Source organism: Leopardus geoffroyi, chromosome C1 (assembly GCF_018350155.1).
Source record: "Leopardus geoffroyi isolate Oge1 chromosome C1, O.geoffroyi_Oge1_pat1.0, whole genome shotgun sequence".
NCBI lineage: Eukaryota > Metazoa > Chordata > Mammalia > Carnivora > Felidae > Leopardus > Leopardus geoffroyi.
Window position 1 is genome coordinate 44,779,250 of NC_059328.1, and position 21,087 is coordinate 44,800,336.

Below are 21,087 nucleotides of genomic sequence, written 5' to 3' on the forward strand. Positions count from 1 at the left end.
AAAGAACGGAGGGGCATTATTAGGACAAAAAATGAAGGGAGGAAGCCCCGGTCTAATGCTTGGTCTGAACGCCCCAACTTGTGGCAGTCACTCTCTCCTCTCTGCCCCACGACGTGTTCTTGCCTCTCCAAGTTGCCCCAGCCTTATGTTAGTCATCCGCGTGCTCATATCAGTTGCCTGTGAACCATTTGAGGGTCGGACCCGTACACTCCGAACAATCACAGCAACCGTGCACCTGCTGCAAGCTGGGCAGGGCGCCACGGTAGGGCGCCACACTCTGGTGCACACCCCGGGGACCTGGTTAACACGCAGATCCCGATTCCGCAGGTCTGGGGTGGGCCAGAGTTACCGCATTTCTTTTTTTTTTTTTTTTAAATTTTTTTTTTTTCAACGTTTATCTATTTCTGGGACAGAGAGAGACAGAGCATGAATGGGGGAGGGGCAGAGAGAGAGGGAGACACAGAATCGGAAACAGGCTCCAGGCTCCGAGCCATCAGCCCAGAGCCTGACGCGGGGCTCGAACCCACAGACCTCGAGATCGTGACCTGGCTGAAGTCGGACGCTCAACCGACTGCGCCACCCAGGTGGCCCCAGAGTTACCGCATTTCTAAAAGGCGATGCCGATGCTCCTGGTGCAAGGACATGCTTGGAGTAGTAAAATGCCGAGGGATTGAACTCGTTTGATTCTTACATTAGCTCGAGGAGCATTTGCTACTATTCACTGCATTTGGCAATAAATTTTTTAAATTGTTTATTGGTTTTTGAGAGAGAGAGAGAGAGAGAGAGAGAGAGACAGAGTGCAAGCAGGGGAGGGGCAGAGAGAGAGGGAGACACAGAATCTGAAGCAGGCTCCAGGCTCTGAGTTGTCAGCACAGAGCCTGACACGGGGCTCGAACTCATGGACTGTGAGATCATGACCTGAGCCGAAGTCAGACGCTTAACCGACTGAGCCACCCAGGTGCCCCAGTGCTATCTAACTTTAATATGGGATCCTTCCAAAGTTCTGCATGCTCAGCTTGCCAAGTGGGTTCCTTTAGGAGCTGTCTTTGCACTGTTGGACCCTGGAGAGGAAGGGGCGAGAGGGTCACTGGTGTTTCTAAAATTAAACCTTGGGCCATGCTTTGGCTCTGGGGAAAGGCCAGGGTCTGGGGATTACCGTCCACTGGAGAGCGTGCATCCTGTCCTGAAGTGTGCCCACTGCTCCTTTTGTGGACCCCGCCGGCCACGGAAGGGTTGTCGGCTCCAATCTGGGGAGGCCAGACCCGCCCAGTCCGCTCAGTGGGATGGCCCGGGGTGGGAGCATTCGCCCTGCTTACTGGGAAAGGCCTGTTTCCAGGGGGAAACCGGACAATCGCTCACACCGGTTCACCTGCTTATCCTGACAGCCTCCTGGGAGGCGGGAGCTGTCACGGCCACTTCACAGATGGGAACGTGGAGGGGCGGAGCTGGCTTTCACGCCGGGGTCTTCTGGGTCTTCCAAAGCCTGTGGGGCACTACGCTGAGTCCCTTGGGGATCATGCAAGGAAGGTCCGGAACGGTGGGAGACATCCAAACATACTCCTCTTTGAGGGAGGGTGACGTGGCGAGAAACGAACCTGGGCTCGTTTAGGCCCAAATCTTGCCACGTAAGAGCTGTGTGGCTGTGAGCAGGCCACCGGACCACCTGTCTGAGACTCTGTGTCCTTCTCTGGAAAGCAGAGGTAATAGTTATGCGTGCACAGGCGATCCTCATTGGTCACGGATTCCAGATTTGTAAACTTGCCTCTCGCCGAAATTTATTTGTGACCCCCAAATCAGTAGTCACGGTGCTTTTGCTGCCATTTGTGGACGCCGCAGAGTGAGGGGTCACCTGTTGCACCTGTTCCCAGCCAAGGCCAGAGGAGGTGACCCTTTGCCTTCCCGTTTCGGCCCATACTCTAAACAGGTGTCCTTTATGCAACCAACTGTGTGCCACGTTCTTCACATTTTTGTGGGTTTTGCCCATGACCTCCCTGTTTAAAAGGGAACAGCTGTTGTGTGGCATGTCTACACCATGCAGATGCCCATGGGGTCACGGGCGCCCCAGTGCCAAAGTGCTGTCTAGTGGTCCTATGCGCCTTGTGGAGAAAACACACGTGTTAGGTAGCCTTCTTTCGTGAGTTCAGTGTTTGAGTTATGGTGCTGTTGGCTCGGAGCTCAATGTTAATAAATCAATAGTATATATTAATTACTTATTTAGAGAGAGAGAAAGCGAGAGCAGGGGAGGGGCAGAGAGAGAGGGAGAGAGAGAATCCCAAGCAGGCTCCGCACTCCCAGCGTGGGTCTGGAATTCACGAGCTGTGAGATCATGACCTGAGCTGAAACCAAGAGTCGGACGCTCAACCGACTGAGCCACCCAGGCGCCCCCAGACGTCTTTAAACAGAAACACGTATGAAACAATAGAACAAGGTTATGTACTGATGGGTTGATAAGAACATTGTGACCAGGGGTTCATAGGAACCTAACCCTACATTTCCCTACGAGCAAGGGTTCAGTATTTGCTAACTCAGTGTTCATGGTGACTTTATAGAACATAATCACCTTGAATAACGACAATCAACTCTAGATGTTTCAGGGTCACGTTGCATGTCAGTCCCTTTCTTTCCTGGTCGCACTCACTGATCTTTTCGGAGAAGGGCCACGCTGGTGAGACCACGGCCATGGCCAGAGGCAGCAGGGAGGCACAGACAGCAGAGTTAAATGCGTGTGTGTGGACTCTTCTCACGAGACCCTGAGCATATGCTGCACCCTCTTTCTCCCCCCGCCTAAAAAGGGGTGCGTGTGAGAGGTAATGACACGGCAACTACCCTGTGGTTTGTGGTGAAGACTAAATGAGTTGATGCGTATAAGGCATTTAGAACAGAGCCTGGTAAACAGGGCCAGGACTAGGGAGAGGGGCTTCGGGGGCCAAAGTCAAGGACGCGTTCACCCCGTGCTTGCTGGCCTCTTTCGATTTTGTTTTTGTTTTTATTTTTTATTTATTTATTTATTTATTTATTTATTTTTCTCTTTCGATTTTGTACCCGAGCTGTCTTTCTCATTTCAGCCTTGTCCCCAGCCCTGCTGGCAAATGGGTATTGGCCACTGCTATTACCAACAGGAAGTCCCCTGCTCCTCCTGTCCTCCCTGTCCCCCGGGAGAGGCCACTGTCAGTGGGCCTGGGTCTCACCACGGGCATGGCGTGCCCCCTCCTCATTCGTTCTCATTCTTTCATCGGTCAGCTGGAGATGACATCAGCCTAGACATCCGTGACCTCGCCACCAGCCCCGGAGGGTGGTTGTGAGCCCGCAACAGAGAATGGGTGCACAGGCCGCTGCAAAACTGTAAAGTGCGAGGCGATCAGGAGGTGTTAGTGTTCATTCGAATGCCCCCTTCTGTCTCTGTCATTCATCGAGAGGTCGCAACTGAACTTGGACCCGCCCATGGCTTCAGACCGTACCCCCCTCAGAGAAATGAGTTCCATATGGCTAAACCCTGGGGTAGGAAGGCACACACTGTGTTTTATTTATCCTAAAAGCGACATTTGAAAAACTCTTACCCCTGGCCTTCTCCAAATCTGGCATCCCAGGCTTAGGCTGTTACCGCGTGGGCTCATTTTGGTCTTTGAAGAGCCTATCGTAATTTTACAGGAAGGCAGAGATGAGACACGGTTGAAGACCTACTCTGGGCTAGGCAGTGTGCTAAGCGCTTTTGATAAACCCTTCGTAATCCTTACAAATCTGCAAAACAGATGCTGTTATCTTCAGCGCACCAGCGTGGAAATGGGGGCCGAGAGAGGTGACAGAGCCTGCTTGGTGTCACACGGTCAGTCAACGGGAGGGCTAAGGTTTGCACTTGGCTCCGGTCACGTCCCGGAGTGAGGGAGCCTGGGGGTTAATCTTGTGGGCTTGGGGCTCCCACAGGTTGAATACCAGCTCCTTCCTGACCTGTTGGGTGAATTTGGGCAAGCTCCTCTAAATTCTTGGTTAATTGAAAAAAATTAATCCTTGGGGCGCCTGGGTGGCTCAGTCGCTTAAGCGTCTGACTTCCGCTCGGGTCATGAGCTCTCGGTCCGGGAGTTCGAGCCGCGTGTCGGGCTCTGTGCTGACAGCTCAGAACCTGGAGCCTGCTTCGGATTCCGTGTCTCTCTCTCTCTCTCTGCCCCTCCCCACCCCCGTGTGCACCCCACCCTCTCTCTCTCTCTCTGAAAAATAAACTGAAAAAAAATTTAAAATAAAACATTAATCCTTAAATAAACGAACTACTCTTAGTCAATCCTCGGTTTTTTCTTCTGTGGAAACAGTGATGGCAACATTTACTTGGTGAGGTCAAAGTGAACACTCACTCACGTATTCCCGTGCTTCTCACAGCCCCTAACTCAGAATAAGGATGCAGCAATGTGGGTTACTATGCTAGGATGAGGAAGGTGGCTAAGGAAATGCCCCCTTAGTGGAGGGGGTACATACATTTGCTGAGGGCTACAGAAGTAATCCAGGGATCCAGCCTCTCCCACCCGCGCCGGAGGAAGACAGTGCTGCTCCTGCTGGCTCGGCGTCTCCCACACCCCCCTTCTCCCTCGGAGCCCCTCGCCAGCTCTGTTCCAGACCAGGCGCTGGTGGGCATTCTTCGCGTGTTCTATGACCTGAGAACATTAGCCAGTGCCTAGGCAACATTGTTGTCTTCGTTCTTTCGGCTGTAGTGCCCTAGGGCCTGGGCATGATGGGGAGGGCTGGGTCTGGGTGTGTGTGTGTGTGTGAGAGAGAGAGAGAGAGAAGGAATGTGAGCCAGAGCACTGAGGGCTTGCGTGTGTCTGAAGACAGGAAAGGACTAGATATTAGGCAGGGAGGGCGAGCATGTGTGTCTGTGAGCGACGAGCAGCTGTGCGACCCATGTGTCGCTGTCAGTGTGTGCTGAGGTCTGCATCTGAGTAGGGATGATGGGGCAGGATGTCTTTCATCTCCTGTGAATCTGGTGGGGAGGCCGCTGTCCCAGCCACCGGAATGTAGAACAGAGCAGTGGTGGGGGGGGGGGGGAGGAGGAAGCCCTCTTTATATCGGGACAGGAAGTCTCTTTACTGAGAGCTTGTAGGTAGCCATGGGCACCAGGAGGTGGGTGATGTGGCCTGACCTCATGGCCCCTTTCCCATTGTGAGAACAAGAAAGGGAAAACAGAAGCAGTGTTTGCACGAGGGATACTGGGACCCAAGTGGCTACGGGATCGTGGGACCAAGTGGCCATGGGATTATAGAGCCAAGTGGCTATGGGATTCCCCACTTGGGACGGCCCTGGGGGATGATCTAGAGAGGATACACTTCATCCTTGTAAGAGGCAGATCTGAGGTCCTGAGCGGGAAAGTCATTTACCTCCGATCACAGAGGCTTGACCTTGAGCCCTACAGGGGCCTCAGGGGCTTGGACTAGAAAAAGGGAGAAAGCCATGGCTGGTTAAGGATTGAGTGGCTGTGTGAGTAGAAAGGGTGGAGGTGGCCAGGGAGGCAATGGTGAAGGGCCTAGATGTGGTCCCACGCCCCACCCCCCTCTGGTGTTTTGAGGGCGGGGTTGTTAAAAGGTCTGGGAGAAAAAGACCAGCACTTAACCCATTAGTGGCTGGAGCTGTGCGTCCATGTCCAGCCCTCTGCAGCATCCGGAAGGAGTCGGAGAGATGCTTGTGGCAGGGAAGAGAGGACAAACGGGACATTGAAGTGACAGCCCAGTAGAGCAAATGAGGCCAAAGTAGCAGAGGAAGGTCCATGTGGGGCTTCACCTGAGGGGACACTGGGTAGCCACCTGCCCTCCAGAGCAACCCGAGGGCTGAGGCTTGAGCAGTGTGGCCCAGTGACTAATTATCCAACCCAGCTTCCCTCTAGGTCAGGCTGGCCTCATCCCCGAGACCCTCACCAGACCCTACCCTGGTCCTATTTGTGCCTGAGACAATCTTTCGGAAAGCTCTGCTCTTGCGTTTGAGCCGCTCATTCTGGATCCTGAGCTCCTGACTCCCTGACTCATTTGGGACATGCCTCTGCCACTCCTGGATTTGGTGCTTGTTCTCAGCTATGTGGATTTCTCCCACCCTGGTCCCCGTCACTGTTTAAGGTAGGGATTTCTGCAACGGTCCCTCAGAGGGTGCCTTGTTGGGCCCCTTCTGGCCTTGCCTCGAGGGAGGTAAAGCTCAACGGAAGCTGCGTTTTGGAGTTCCGGTCTTGCCCAGAGTCGGGGGTGCAGGTTGCGGGGAGCTGTCTGCAGGCAGTTCGGGGTGGGAGAGAGACTCTCGGGATGGGTCTGAGGGGCCATGCCCCGCCTGTTGCAAGAGGTGGGGGAGGATGACGAGTCCTAGGAGGGAGACGGCAGTGTGCGTGGCTCGTGTGTGCACATGTGTGTGCGCTTGCCCGTGTGTGTGTCCGATTAGACGCGGGGAGCGGTCAGCATGACAGAAGTCGAGAGAGCCAGGTGAGGTCTGAGAGAGAGAGAGAGAAAACAGGGAAGTTGAGGCTGCAGTATACACATGCGGGTCCTCCCAGATGGCTCCTTTGCAGTGGGAAGTAAAACAGGTGTCTTACTTGGGGATCATCGGCGAACACATCATCAGCTAAGAGGAAATGTCAGTTCAGATCCTCTGAGAGGCAGATGCCAAGTTCAAGAGCTTTATTGGGGAAAGGCTTGTGAAGGATACAGGGGAGAGAGCAGCCTACTAGGCACGGGGAGCCTGCAGACGTGACTCAGTTCTGTCACTTGGGAAAACAGAGGGGGAGGAAGGTGAGGGGTGGCAAGAAGGTTTCAGACCGCACCTCACTTCTAAGAAAGTTTTGGTCAGCCTGGTGTAGCAGTTCCGGAGCCAAGTCACCCCTGGGGGAGCCCTGAATTTGGGGTCGCTGGGCAGAAGCACCCCTGCAACGCCCAATTATTGGCTGCCTCTGGTAGGGTGGGCGGGCTCTAGCACCCCTGCAACGCCCAGTCATGGGCTGCCTCTGGTTGGGTGGGCGGGTTCTAGCACCCTGCAACGCCCAGTCATGGGCTGCCTCTGGTAGGATGGGCGGGTTCTAGCACCCCTGCAACGCCCAGTCATGGGCTGCCTCTGGTTGGGTGGGCGGGTTCTAGCACGCCTGCAATGCCCAGTCATGGGCTGCCTCTGGTTGGGTGGGCGGGTTCTAGCACCCCTGCAACGCCCAGTCATGGGCTGCCTCTGGTTGGGTGGGCGGGCACCAGCCCCTCCGCTCACCTACTGCTGACAATTTATCCAGACCTTGGATAAATTAATGAAAAAAAAAAAAAAAAAAAAAAAAAGCTTCAACCACTGAGTACTTGTACTAACACCTTCCAACTGGTGAACATTACAACAGCTCTAATTTTCTATGACAATTTATCAGAGAAGGATTGTTATTATTTCCATTTTCCATAAGATAGAATCGAAACTCAGAGACGTTAAGTAACTTTCTCCGAGCGTATCAGAGTCCAGTCCGAAGGTAGAAGCCACACAGGAATTTGAATAGGGAAAGTCTTATATAAAGAATTGCAAAGTGACAGGAAATCTTAACTACTAAGGGGTAAAGATAACACTAAAGAAGGCAGAAACGGAGTCTCTACCTCTAGGCTTGAGGCAGGGTACCTGTGAAATAATAAGAAATAGATATATTGCTCTTTGCCCCCAGATCCTGACACCGAACTCCTAAAAACTCTTGCAATTTCCTGAGAAATGGAGGCGATAGGAGCCACTGCCACACAACTACTAAATCCTTCGGATTTTCCGGGTGACAGGAGTGTGTTTTGTTCTAATGATACAGTCCTTGGTGGGCTCCTGCATGGGTCCCGGTCACCAGAAAGACCAAGCATGATTAGAAGCTTGGAATTCTCAGCCCCTAGCCCTATGCGCCAGGGAGGGTCAAAGGGTTGGAGATTGAGTAAAGCTTGATCACGTCTATAGGCTGAAGCCTCCCTAAAAATTCCTAAACTATGGGGTTTGGAGAACTTCCTGGTTGGTGAACACATCCACGTGCGAAGACGGTGGCATACCCCAACCCCACTGGGACAAAAGATGCTGTGCTCGAGACCCTTCCAGATCTCATCCAGGTCTCACCTCTTCATCTGGCTGTTCATCTGTATCCCTCATGATATCTTTTATAACCAACCAGTAAATATAAGTAAGGGTTTCCCTGAGCTCTGTGAGCCCTCATAGCACATGATCAAACCTGCACAAGGGGTTTTGGGAGTCCCCCATTTATAGCCAGTTACTCAGACGTACGGGCGACAACTTGGGACTTATGGCTGGCTGGCATCTGGTCACAGGCAGTCTTGTGGGAGAATTGGCCGGTGTGGGAAAACCCCTACACGCTTGGTGTCAGAAGTGTTGTGAATAGATGAACACAGTTATGCAAGGAAGGAACAGATTTGGGACAGGACCCCGGTCCCCCCGGCTGAGATTCAGACCTCTCTGGAGCGGGTGTGGCTGCACTCTGCTGGATGGTGGAGAGGTCTACTGAGGCGCCTCCAATGACACCAGCCCCTGGGGTGCAGACAACACTCTCTGGGGATCTGTCTTCTGGCGTGTGACTGAGACCCCTGGAAGCTGCTCCCCAGAGGGCTGCTATTTGCTGAGGAGCTGCCTTTTGGGGTGCCAGTGAAACTTGCTGAGGTGTGGGCACCAGTGCGACTGGGTGTTCTTTCCATGCTGGCTGCTCTTCACCCCAGGAGCAAAAAAAAAAAAAAAAAAGGGGCAAACCCATGGACCGGGGAAGATCAGAGCCTTCGTGTGTGTGTGTGTGTGTGTGTGTGTGTGTGTGTGTGTGTCCCTCTAGCGCCCTCTACTGACAAAGCCTAGCGTTCCACCTGCTGGCAGAGGAGAACTGCTCCCAGGGTCCCGCACCGCCATCACGAAGCTGGCCAATGAGGGTGAGTCCGGGGCTGAGAGGCAGCACATTGACTACTGGCACAGTAAGTATTACAATCGATTAAAACCCAGGTTTCTCTGACACCAAAGCCCGAATTCTGTCCACGCTAACACTGGCCGTTTGGGGACCTTAAGTCTTTCCATCCCCAAATCGGCATCAACAATGCTTGCCTCGTAGGGATGCCGTGCGCATTAAAATGAGAAAAGGTACATATGGGCCTGGGATATTATAGCAGTTCGCTGAGACTTAGAGGCCCACTAGCCTGCCTATTTATAGAATTGCACGCCCTTAACACGGTTAAGAGACTTAAAACATAATCCCCCCCCCCCCTTTTTTTCCCCTAATTTTGTAGATGACAAAACTGAGGTATTGAGAGAAATGCCACCCGTCAATGGCAGAGCAAAAGTTAGGTCCTGGGCCTCCTGACACCCATTTTATTCCTTTTCTTACTCAACTTTGCCACCTAACATGTGATGTATTATTTTAGGGCTGAAGTCCGGGCGGTGGAGAGGGGGTGGGGGGGGGGAGGGTGGTTTCATATGAGATTCTTTAGCATTGGCTGGCCTTGTACCCAGTTGCACAATCAGAGAACTTTCTTTTGTTTACAAGGAGAAAAAGCTTATTGTGACCCATTCAAGTTTTTCCTGAAAGATCAAAGTCAGAGCTTTTATTTCGTTGGGGAATCGGCGACATGTGACAAGCCAAGCTGATTAACACGTTAGCCTTCTGACGTGGAGAGGGCACACAGATATATTCCATTGCCATAAAAGTGTTCTCTCATTTCCATCCACAGTCTCCTGTTTTGCTTGGAGATCTGGGAACAATAGGCAGCCTGAGTCATCTGAGGAGGGGGCAGTCTTTCTCAGCTCCTCCGGGAGTTTCCGTTTGTGGGTTTACATGTTCTCTTTGTGTGTGTGTGTGTGTGTGTGTGTGTGTGTGTGTGTGTATGGGGGGGGCACTCATAAGCATGGTTTCAGCTGTGTCCTCCAGACTGAAAATTCCCAAGTCCTCGTCCTCGGGGCACAGTTGAAGGTCATATGTCTCTGACCAACTTCGGGAACCCTGGATCTAATGCCCACCGGGCGTGTGCACGTGCAAGGCGCCAGGCAGCTCAAACTGTCCCTCCCACCACGAGCTCAGCATCACCTTCCAGATCTGCTGCTGCCGCCTGGTCTCCTGGAGGGGCATCTCTATCCACCAGATGCTCCAGGCGGAGCATCCGCTTCATACTCTTTAGTCACCTCCCAGGGCACTTCGAGTTTTTATTCTAACTCCCTGCCAGGGACTACAGCCCTGCTTGAGCTGATCCCTGCTGACCCCTGTCACTCGTATTGTCCCGCTCTTCCTTTTACTCATTTCCTCCCCGCTTCAAGTGCATCGAAGGCTTTCCTGCCCCAGAGCCTTGGTACAAGCTGTTTCCTCTGTCCGATGTACTCATCCCCAGATCCTCAGAGCCCGGAGCCCAGCCAGGGCTGGATTCAGTGTAGAGTTGGTTCTTGTTCATCTGACCGTATAAAAGAGGTCCTCATATTTGAAATTAGTCACATACAATTAGTAAACTTAAAAATAAGGACTATGGTTTCATAGTGAATGGTAGAAAAGGATGAAAAGTGTGATTGGAAATTATTCTGAAGAACGAACAAAAATTATCATCATGTTTATTTTGTTTTGCATTTAACAAAGTTTAGATTGCGTTGCCATCACATGTGAGAGGCTTATGGTGAGTCAAGAACAAAGCGAATGTTGGTTCCTTTGGTACGGTTTTCCTGATACCATTGTATGCGAGCACAAAATGTGTTGTTTACTTCTGACTTTTGCAACGTGATCAAAAGGGTGATTTGTGTAAATAGAGTAAAAGGCGCATTAATTTTTCCTTGATCTTCACTTATGTAAGAAACACTCTCCTTCGGGACATCTATTGTGAGATCATCCTTTTCGATTTTCTTGGCTTTGGTGGCTAACTGGTCATTTATCACGGACTCTGCCTGTGATTCACGCAGATCCTTAGATCACTTTCACTGACTTCGTGACATCTGACGTCTTTTGTACATTTCAGTATGACTTTGAAGGCCATTTGCATTGCACGTTCCTTGTGTTGTTAGAGGTGGCACATTTGACCGTAAAGGAGAAGCGCTGTGCCCATCCCATCCACTTCTTTGTGGGTCGTAATTGTTAGTGTCAAACAGTGAGAGTCAGTGTGTGTGAGTGTGTGTGGTGCTGTATGAATGAGGGTACTTTTCTAGGTGGTGAGTCCGTTAGTGAATGTTTTCATGTCCAATCTTTGCTTCCCGACCTGACCTCGTAACTGTGGGAATTCTGGTCATAGACCCGCAGGCACGGATGACGTCCTGTAGAAGTCTGATTCTCATAGCTTATACCTTCCCCGTGTCTATTGTCTAACGTTCCTTATACCAGAACCCAGGGGACCTTATGGACCGTCTTTGTCTCCTGGGTCTAATAAATGTCCCTCATGCTAAAGGTTGGCCAAGGGCCTTTGGACCATTTACAAGGGAGCCCTGGCCACCTGGGAAGGCCCAAGCCATCCTGTCTGGGGCATGCTTTTGTGGGACAAAGAACGCGTCCTCTCTTTTTTTGCCATTGCCTCTACGGGCCCCACTTTATACAGAACCACAGAATGTTGGGACTGGGATAGACAACGTACTAGGCTCCAACCAACATTTATTAAGCATCTACCCTGTGCCTGGAATGTTTTCACGTGCTCTGACATTTGACCTTCACAGCTTTCCTGTGAAGTTGCTCTTTTTTTCATTCCCAATTTTCATTCCCATTTCGTGGGGCTCAGAGAAAGTAAGTCCCTTGTTTCTGGTCCCACAGCTGAGGACTGGAGATGGGATAAGGGCTGTTGTGTCCTACACTACTCAATTTACAAACGAGGAAACTGAGGCCCGGGAATGGGAAAGGACTTACCTAGAGGCACATCAGCAGGGTAGTGGGGGGACCCGCCTAGGCACTGTCCATCTTCTCTGTCTTCTTCTACTTTACATTTGTGCTCATACTGTCATTGTCCAGCTATTGTTTTAGGAAAGGAAAATCAATTTCATATGAAATTACTTAAAAACTTCCAGGCTCTTCCTTAGTTGCACAACCAAATGTTCCATTTTATTTACAGGCGTATTTTTAAAGCCTTTTTAGACTTCCAGTGATACATTTATTTCATTACTGAATTGGCAACATGTGACAGCTCAGAATTCATATGATTTATCAAACTTTCAACACGCTTTGACAAGGGGCCTCTATTGTATTGAGATTTCATTGTCCTGAAATAGCCACGAACATTGATCTGTGATCAGACAGGAGAAGTGTCCCTCCAGAAGCCGGGTTTTCTGATTCCAAATCGAGTACCCAGACTTATACTCTTTATTAAAGAAAGTTACATTTTTTACTAATTAACCTGATAGCTATTATTAGATAATACTTGCTCTGTGCCTGGCACTTTTAACTTTATTCTGCCTGTATTAACTCGTGGAATCCTTGGAACAAACCCACACCAGATATTATTATTCCTGTTCTACAAACAGAGGCTTTCACAAGGGCCCGTATTGATAATATTAAACATTCGCTTACATATTGTCCCGTTTTTGTAAAGGTTGACTTTCTACTTTTAGCCTCTGAATTGTCTACTCACCTTGTGGTCCTCTCATGTCCCAAGGTATGAAAATACTGTGGGCTGATAATGCACGAGGCATTCGTTAAGAGACTTTGAGTGTACCTGCCTAACAATGGCTTGCGAAGTAGGTGGTTCTGGTCTGGTTCAGTGGCAAACAAACAAAACAGAACAAAAGCACACACACACACACACACACACACGAAACAAAACAAAACAAAACAAATAACCCCAAACCAGCCTCATCCCACCCTTCTGTGTCTCTTTCTCAGAACGCTGGCTTTTGTCTTTAGGCTTGTTGCCTCATGGTTTAAATAGGGCCACCTCACCTTAAATAGTCCTCAAAGGGCTCTTTTCAAAGACAGGAGGCCAGGGGGGCGCCTGGGCGGCTCAGTGGGTTGGGCGACCGACTTCGGCTCAGGTCATGATCTCGCGGTCCGTGAGTTCGAGCCCCACGTCGGGCTCTGTGCTGACCGCTCAGAGCCTGGAGCCTGTTTCGGATTCTGTGTCTCCTTCTCTCTCTGACCTTCCCCCATTCATGCTCTGTCTCTCTCTGTCTCAAAAATGAATAAATATTAAAAAAAATTTTTAAAAAGACAGGAGGCCAAGGGGCAGCCAGAGATGCCAGAGCAGCGTCTCTCTATCAGGAGAGAACATCTTCCCCCAGAAACCATCCAACAAATTTCTGTGTTATGTATCCTCTTGTTGCCCTCAGTCACATGGCCACTCCCAGTTGCAAGGAAGGGACCTTGTAGCTATGGTCTCCAGTTGGTAATGTAGGACACTTCAGTTATTTAATTATTGTAACAAACTTAGGAAGCTGTCGAGTTATGTGGAGAAGTTCGACGTCTAAATATGGTTACTTGGAACTTCGCGATGGCGTTATCCCATGGTTTGAAAATGCATGGTGAATGAGGACGCTTCCTGCTATACGCAACAACCACCTGCCCAGTGGGGTTTTCGTATGAGTGTGAGAACCACTTCTTCCCCTGTCCTTGTCCCATAGTTTTTGTTAGTGGAAGAGCATAAGTAGAATAAAGGGGCCGCTGTGATGCACCCTAAGAACCCTGAGGCTGAAATGGATACAATGTTATTTTAGAACATTAGGATCAGGATGGGATGAACCACCTCGGAGACAGGACTTGTCCCAGGCCCGAGGAAGGAAAAGCAGGTGTGTTAGGATCTTAGCATGATCCTTGAGGGAGGGGTGACTGGGGGCCATCTCTGGGAACTTGGCCCTTCCGTCATGGGAAAAGGCCGCACACATTGTTGGCCTCTCCTGGGAGCCCTCGTAGAGGAAGGCGTCTCTCCGCGGGCTCATCCTCAGAAACTGCTGAGCAGATGTGTGCTTTGGGGAGGTAAATGTTTCCCCTCATGTCTTATTTTCAAAGATTAGCAGACAGGACCGTAAGATCTTGCCTGCCTGATTTAGAGGCCAATTAGCTGGTAGACCCCAGGGCTGCGTGCCCAGTGCTACCCAGTCTGCTTCTCCGATGGGCAGAGAAGTTTCTTTAGGGGACACCTCGTGGACATGGCAGAGACAGCAAAGTGTAGCACACTCTCCAGTAACGACCGCCTTCTCATGCCTGGAAAGGACCCCAAGGGTAGCAGCTGGAGTAGAGCCATCCATGACAGGGAGTCAGGGCTTTGGCATTGACCCATCTGGCAGGTGCATGTCTGGAGCACCTACTCCGTGCAAGTGCTGTGCTAGTGCTCAGCCTCGAATCAGACTTCCCACCTCCATGTTTAGTGTCCTTTGCTCCATGCACGGGAAAACAAGAAAGCTGATTAAGGAGGAGGACATTCTACATGCAAGGCATTGTGGTGTGATCTACTTTATTGGTCAAGAAAAGGAAAATCAAAAGCATAAGGTCCGCGTGCAGGGTCATGCAGGTGGGGAGGTGGGGAGGTCAGGGATCAGACCCAGAGGAGTCTGCCTCCAAAGCTCACCTTCTTCTGCCTTTGCTCCATAAGCGTAGACTTATTTTGAGGATACTGGGATCTGCTTAAGGGTTTAGACAGGGAGAGCCATGGTTAGGTTTTCAATGCCAAGAAAACCCCTTGGAAATCTTCCTATGTGCAGGGGCTTTAGAGGGGCTGGTGTGAGGCTGGTGTTTGGGAGATCTGAAGGAGGCCGTGTATTTAGGGCACAAGGGATGAGGAGGAGACAGGGTCATAGGACATAGAATCCCCAGAACTCTGTGGGGCCTGATTGGACACGGGGGTATGAGTGGGAGGAAGGTGTCAGGGTCTCAACCGATGCTTAGTGTTTTGAATAATAGCCCTTATGGTCAGCCCAGCATTCCATTCATATTATGTTTCCTACAAATGACATTGGCTTTTGCTAGGCACTGTCCGCTCTCCCCCCACCCCATTCATCACACATCCCCAGTGTGATAGTATTTGGAGCTGGGGCCTTTGGGAGGGGATTAGGGTCATGAGGGCAGGGTCTTCATAAATGGGATTAGCGCCCTTTTAAAAGGGAGTCCAAAGAGATGTCTTGTCCCTTCTACCAGGTGAACCAAAGAATGGGCTCTCATCAGACACCAAATCTGCCAGGGCCTTGATCTTGGACTTCCCAGCCTCTGGAACTATGAGGGAGAAACGCCTGTTGTTTTTAAGTGACTCCATTGATGGCATTTTGTTGTAGCAGCCCCCATTGACTAAGAGAGCTTCTGCGCGCGTGAGCCCGGTCCGGCCATCCTGACTGGTGACCCTTTTGTCGTGTGAGCCTTGCTGAGGGTGGTCCTCTTTTGCTCTATCCTCTTACCCACCTTCAGGGCCCTGGACGGCCGCTCTCACCACCTGCTCCCAACTTTACTGTGTTGGTTACATCGACACTTCTTTCCGCGATGTCAACAACACCTCCCAAGCTTCCGTGGCTTAAAGTAATCCGTTTCTTTCTCCCTCACCTAAAAGTTCAACATAGGTGTGCTTAGTTGGTGGGTGGCTTCCCACCAGGCGGTGAATCAGGACTGAGTTCCCTTCCCTCTTGTGGGTCTGCCAGCCTCTGGGACTCTGGAGATCTATGTGTTCGGTCAGAAGATGGGCAAGGAGAGGATGGAGAAGACACCTGACTCTTCCCTCCGCTTGGCGGTCACGTGTGTCCTTGTGCTCATTCTCCATAGCGGCCCCCGGCCCCCACACCCACCTGGGGGCTCGAGCTTTGGCAAGACAGCCTCTACTTACGTGGCTGCTTCAATTGACTCCACAGTATGGAAGGACAGGCACAGGTTTGGGCAGAGAGTAGCCATCTGGGCCACGCCTCCCCAGGACCATTTCCAGCTCTAACAGTGAGCACATAAAAGACAACACGTCAAGTACCCTTTAAGGGGCTCGGGGCCTACGAACCCCATCACATTATGAAATCAGATAAAGGAGTCACAAAACACTTGAGAAAAACCCTGCTGTGCACGTCAGGTTGAACCATATGGAAATGCCGTTTTGTAGATAAAAAAACAGCCGTGGGTTGGCAATTTCATATGAGTCAACCAAATATACTGGGGAAGTGTTTCCAAGACAGTTTTTCTTAGAACTCTCGCTCATAACTTTGGGGAAAGACTGCATGCTTTATACTCTGCTGGGAGACTCAAATATACTTTAGCCAATTACAAACTTTGAAAACGCCCATACTTAAGAAAATCCTTCGTTGTTGAGTTTCTTTAATCAGTGATCTTCTAAGGAAGTGTTGTTTAATCAGTGATTTCCAGGTTAATTTGTGCATAGACTTCCCCAAATGCCTATTAAGCCCTCATAGAATTAGTCTTTTACCTTATAAGCTTTGGGAAACTTTGCATGGAACACCCCAGGGAATCCATTAGTGAATCCTTTCAAAAAGCAGAAAAGAAAGGGTCTTCCCTACAAAAATCCACACCGAGCACATTGGTGGAAATGATACGCATTTGCAGAGTGCGGAGTGATCGAATGACTGAACCGTTCCCATCTCTCTGAGCCTTAGGTTTTTCCATCTGCAAAACTAAGACGACAGATGAAACAGAAGGGCCATTTGAAGAGCAGAGGACGGGGTGCAGATGTGGTCCCTTCCTACTTCTGTGATCGTCCGCGAGATTCAAGAAGGCAGCCACCTGCCACGTAGAGGACACTCCGTTTCAGCAGCCACATGTGGGATTGCTTTGGTCCCGACGTGCAAACATGTTTCAGTCCAGCTTCTTGGGAGCTCACAGGATACTTGGGTCTGGCAGAGTTATTTTTATGGGTTCAAGAGAGAAGAAAATAAAGAGCAACATCCTCGTGTTGACACGAAATGGCCTCCCTGCGATTCTGGGCTGGAGGTGGGGGGCAGGGGCGGGGACTGAGGAAGCAGCCGAGCTAAAGAGTCCACATGGAACCACTTTTCCATGGTCTAATCTGGGAACCGGAATGCCTGAGCTTGGAATAGAGTTACGGCTCTGGTTAGAGAATGGATTCACTGGGGCCAGCGTGGCCTCTGGCAGGGGCTTGGACACATCTGTCCTTCCCCTGTCCTGACCTCCCTCTGGCAGCCTCATCTCCAGGGCTGGCAGAACCCCCAGAACGGATCTTTCTCCTGGCCCCCAGCAAGGCTCTTCACTTCCAAACATGTGGGACGGGTTTGGCCACGTGAGCCCGAGGCCCCTCTGCAAGGGGGGCCTCGCTGGGACGGATCTTTTTCCACCCTGCACACTTGTCACAGCACCTGGTCCTTCTACAGGACCCCCACACTCAAGGCTCTTTCCAACACGAAGAGGGTGCAGGTCAGGGTCCCTACGCTGTGCCTGCCCTTCAGATTGCTGGGGGGCTGGTGCCTTTCGTATGCCCTCCGGCCAGCAGCCATGTAGGGCCTCCAGAGCCAGAAAGATCAGGTGTGAACCATGGCTTGGCCGTGTCATCTTGGACAGGTACCCTAATCTCTTTGAACCTTGAGTTTCTTCATCTGTATAATGGGGATAATTACGGTCATTTCGTCTGTCGTTCAGTGATCACACACTCACGGAGGGGCATCACTCTGCACTCCAGGCACGGGACACACAAAGACGAACTGCAGTCGGTCTCTGCCTGAAACAGGTGGTATTCTCCAGATAAAAAAAAAGAATGTGAAAGGAAATGCCAGGCCTTAGGCTGGGCAGCCACAACACGATGGAGTGAAAATAACTGGGGCTTTAATGCAGACGTACGTATGCTGATTTCCAGCTCTGATGTTAAGTTGCTCTGTGACATTGGGCAAGATGTGCTTTCTTGTCCTCAGCTATCCCACCTGTACAGTGAGGAGGTTTAACTAGATGCCCTTTTTGTCTCTGACGTTCTATGATTGCGTGAAATCACCAGCCTAGAGGGCAAAAGAAGAAATAAATTAGTTGAATCGTCACTTGATGTCGTGTAACTAAGCCCAGTGGGTGCCGTGGCACTTACGATTCTATTCCGGACATTGGGTCCAGCTTGGTACTGAGCTGTGGAGTTTCAGACTCTGCCCTCCCCTGTTTATAGAGTCCTAACTCTCTCTTTCCTCCTTTCCCCTTTCTCCCTTTATTGTTCAGCCCTTTATGGGTGTTTCCACTCTCTTTCTCTCCGGCTGCTTTCGGGGGGAATGCTTTTCCTGTACTCTTCCCCTCTGTCTCGTCCAGCAAAAACAGCTCCCTGCCCCCCGCGGCTTCCCTCTCCCCTAGTTCACCCCTCTGCACAGCGTACCTGCCGAGTTCTGTGGTTCAAGTTGTGCAGATTGTTGTGGTGATCCTCAGATCGATTTTCTAGGTGGGTAAGATGGTTTGGCGTTGATTTAGCTGCATTTTGGGGATGAGAGAAGCAGAAGACTTCCATGCTGTTCCGCCATCTTGGCCCCTCTCCGGACATTATGTGTTGAAGACATGTCAAGGCGTCCTGTGTGTTCTTGAGGAAGAGCCTGAGATTGAGCATCCAAAAGACTTCGTAAATCTAATCCTACACCTGCCACTTATGGGCTGAGTGACTTTGAACCAATCAGTCAGTGTCTCTGAGCCTCCGTTGCCCATTATTAAATTTGGGGCAAATGTATACTTTGCAGTGTTGTTGTAAGAATTAGAGATTGCAGAGGCACAGCAGAGCCTCACTCCATGGTCCTGTGATCCAGCAGACTGAGTCCCTGGAGAGCAGGCCTTGCATCTTGCCCACTGGTCTCTGCAGGGCCCAGCACGGGACTGGGCAGGGGAAGATCCTCAGTGAACATTTACTGAACGACTGAGTAGGCTTCATGTGCCGTGTTTTGTAACCTGGGCGTCAAACAACATAGTTTCCTCTGTAGCAGGTGGTGAATAGCCAGGAAATGGAAAGAACTTTAGACCCAGGTACAGGCCTGAGACATAGCTTATATAGTATGGATTCTCCCTATTAATATGGAAGTCCTTGGGCAAGTTGTGGTACCTCCGGGTACCTTGGGACCCCAGTTGCCTCATATGCAAATTGTCTTCCCTATGTTGCTGGGTTCCAAGGCGCTCCAAAGAATTTGCGAGTGTGAAAGTACTCTGTAAACTCTGATATGCCATCCACATGGAAATTGTTGTTGCCAGAAGCGTGCCTACAGAGCGCCACGAAGCTGTTGACATCTGCCATCTGGTGTTGGAAGGTCAGGTGGTCCAGCACTTGGGCGTGTGAGCTTCTGGGATTTCACATGTGGGGAACATCGTCAGGAGACACCATTTATGCTCCCTTTGTCCCAGGGGAGCAAATGTGCTTGGCTCACTGTCCCCATGGATGTTAGTGTAGCATTTGAACAACACAAGCAAGGCTTCCAGAGTATCTGAAAACAATGTTGACTTTTGTCCTGTACTGGAGAGTTTTCATAGCATCTTTACACCTGTTATCTCCTTCTTATCTTTATTTTTTATTTGAGAGAGAGAGAGTGAGAGAGAGAGAGAGTGAGAGGGAGCATGAGTGGGGGAGAGGGTCAGAAGGGGAAAGAGAGAATCTTAAGCAGGCTTCATGTTCAGCATAGAGCCTGATGCAGGGCTCGATCCCACGACCCTGGCATCATGACCTGAGCTGAAATCAAGAGTCAGACGCTCAACCGACTGAGGCACCCAGGCGTCCCTCTCCTTCTTTTAATCTTCTGAGTGATTCTGGGACGTTGGTGCCATTCCTATTTTATAGGTGAGGAGAATGAAGCCCAGAAAGGCACAGAAAAGTGCGGAAGGATGTGGGGTAGTTAGGGGGCAGAGCACCCCATGCTCTCTGATCCTAGGTCTGACACCTACCCCATCCTTTTACTTTCCATGAAGAAAACGTTCTTCAAATCACCCGGGGAACAGAAAGTCTTGTACCTGATTTGTCTTGCTGTTCCCCAAGGAACTTAGCCTTCGTTGAGAGCATAATAGGTATTCAGTGTTAGAATTGTGGCCTCGAAGAACGTGGCTTTTGGCTTCAGGCAGATCTGTATTCACATACCGCTCAGCAACTTGTTAGCTGTGTCATCTTGGGCAAGGCACTTTGTTCTCTGGTCTTCACATCTGCAAGGTGGTGAGCATCGGGCTGGGCTGTTGCATGGGTGGAGAGAGCATACACAGTGTGCTGAGTACTGGGGCTGACGCATATTAGGTATCTAATTAACGCAGGGCTCTGTGATTGACAAAAGCTTAAAAGACTGGCCTTTCAACTCTTTCACTTGCGTGGGACAAATGAAGGGTGATCTTGAGAACTCACTTTAACTGCTCCCCTTTTCCCTGGCACACATTTAGTTTTAAAATCCACGCGTGTAGGGGCGCCTGGGTGGCGCAGTCGGTTAAGCGTCCGACTTCGGCCAGGTCACGATCTCGCGGTCCGGGAGTTCGAGCCCCGCGTCGGGCTCTGGGCTGATGGCTCAGAGCCTGGAGCCTGTTTCCGATTCTGTGTCTCCCTCTCTCTCTGCCCCTCCCCCGTTCATGCTCTGTCTCTCTCTGTCCCAAAAATAAACGTTGAAAAAAAAAAAATAAAAAATAAAATCCACGCGTGTAGAAGAGGTGATGGGACCCACGTGCCTCTGATTCATTCACGCCTAAGTCAGCAGGTGTTGTGCGGTCAGACGCCTTCGCTAGGCTGCCTCCTCCGTGGCCTCACCCTCCTTGGCCTGTAGAGACAGAGGTGTCCTTTGCCTCTAATCCAGGGGAGCTCCCACACAGCGTCCAAAACAGGGGACTTGCCCAAACTCACCCAGACCGAGGAAGGTGAAACCTCTGCTCATTCTCGGTGCAAAGTACCCTGATACCTCAGGCAGCTGGCAGCTAGGTACCGGGTGTACAAATGGTATGGTCCTCTGTGTCGAATGGGGTTCACAAAGGAATGATTAGTGTACCCATTTTACAGATGGGGAAACAGGCCCAGAGAGCCATTTATTGAGCTTGTATCATGTGGCACGTACCATGCGAGGTGTTATGAGGGATACGGAGGTGTAGAAACTGAGGCTCCAGGATACCAGGTGATTTGTTCAGAGGTCTCGCTGTGTACTTAGTTACTAAAAGTTAAGGTGCCCCAAGGGAGACCTCAGAATGCGGTCGCCAAAGCAGGATCAAAGTGGACTGGCCTCTCACACAGCAGTGTGCTCCAGAGGTGGGCCAGGGGAGCCAGAGTTCCTTCCAGTCTCGCTGTTGGAGTGTCACTTTGT

At 50.8% G+C, this 21,087-nt stretch overlaps 2 long non-coding RNA genes across 5 annotated transcripts; one reads left to right on the forward strand and one right to left on the reverse strand.

Moving 5' to 3' along the window:
• The first annotated feature begins 5,168 nt into the window (after positions 1 to 5,168).
• Positions 5,169 to 16,768, forward strand: LOC123597949. Of its 4 annotated transcripts, none has more exons than XR_006712317.1 (4): positions 5,169 to 5,318; positions 5,628 to 6,089; positions 8,786 to 8,921; positions 15,020 to 15,126. It is a non-coding gene; the product is annotated as an uncharacterized LOC123597949 (long non-coding RNA). The 4 variants fall into 4 exon arrangements; XR_006712316.1 differs by having other exon boundaries at positions 5,174 to 5,318; positions 5,853 to 6,089; XR_006712315.1 differs by lacking the exon at positions 15,020 to 15,126 and adding an exon at positions 16,462 to 16,768 and having other exon boundaries at positions 5,171 to 6,089.
• On the reverse strand, positions 15,115 to 16,449 carry LOC123597950. Its single transcript, XR_006712318.1, has 2 exons — positions 15,693 to 16,449; positions 15,115 to 15,415 (listed from the first exon to the last, which is right to left on the reverse strand). It is a non-coding gene; the product is annotated as an uncharacterized LOC123597950 (long non-coding RNA).
• Positions 16,769 to 21,087: the final 4,319 nt, after the last annotated feature.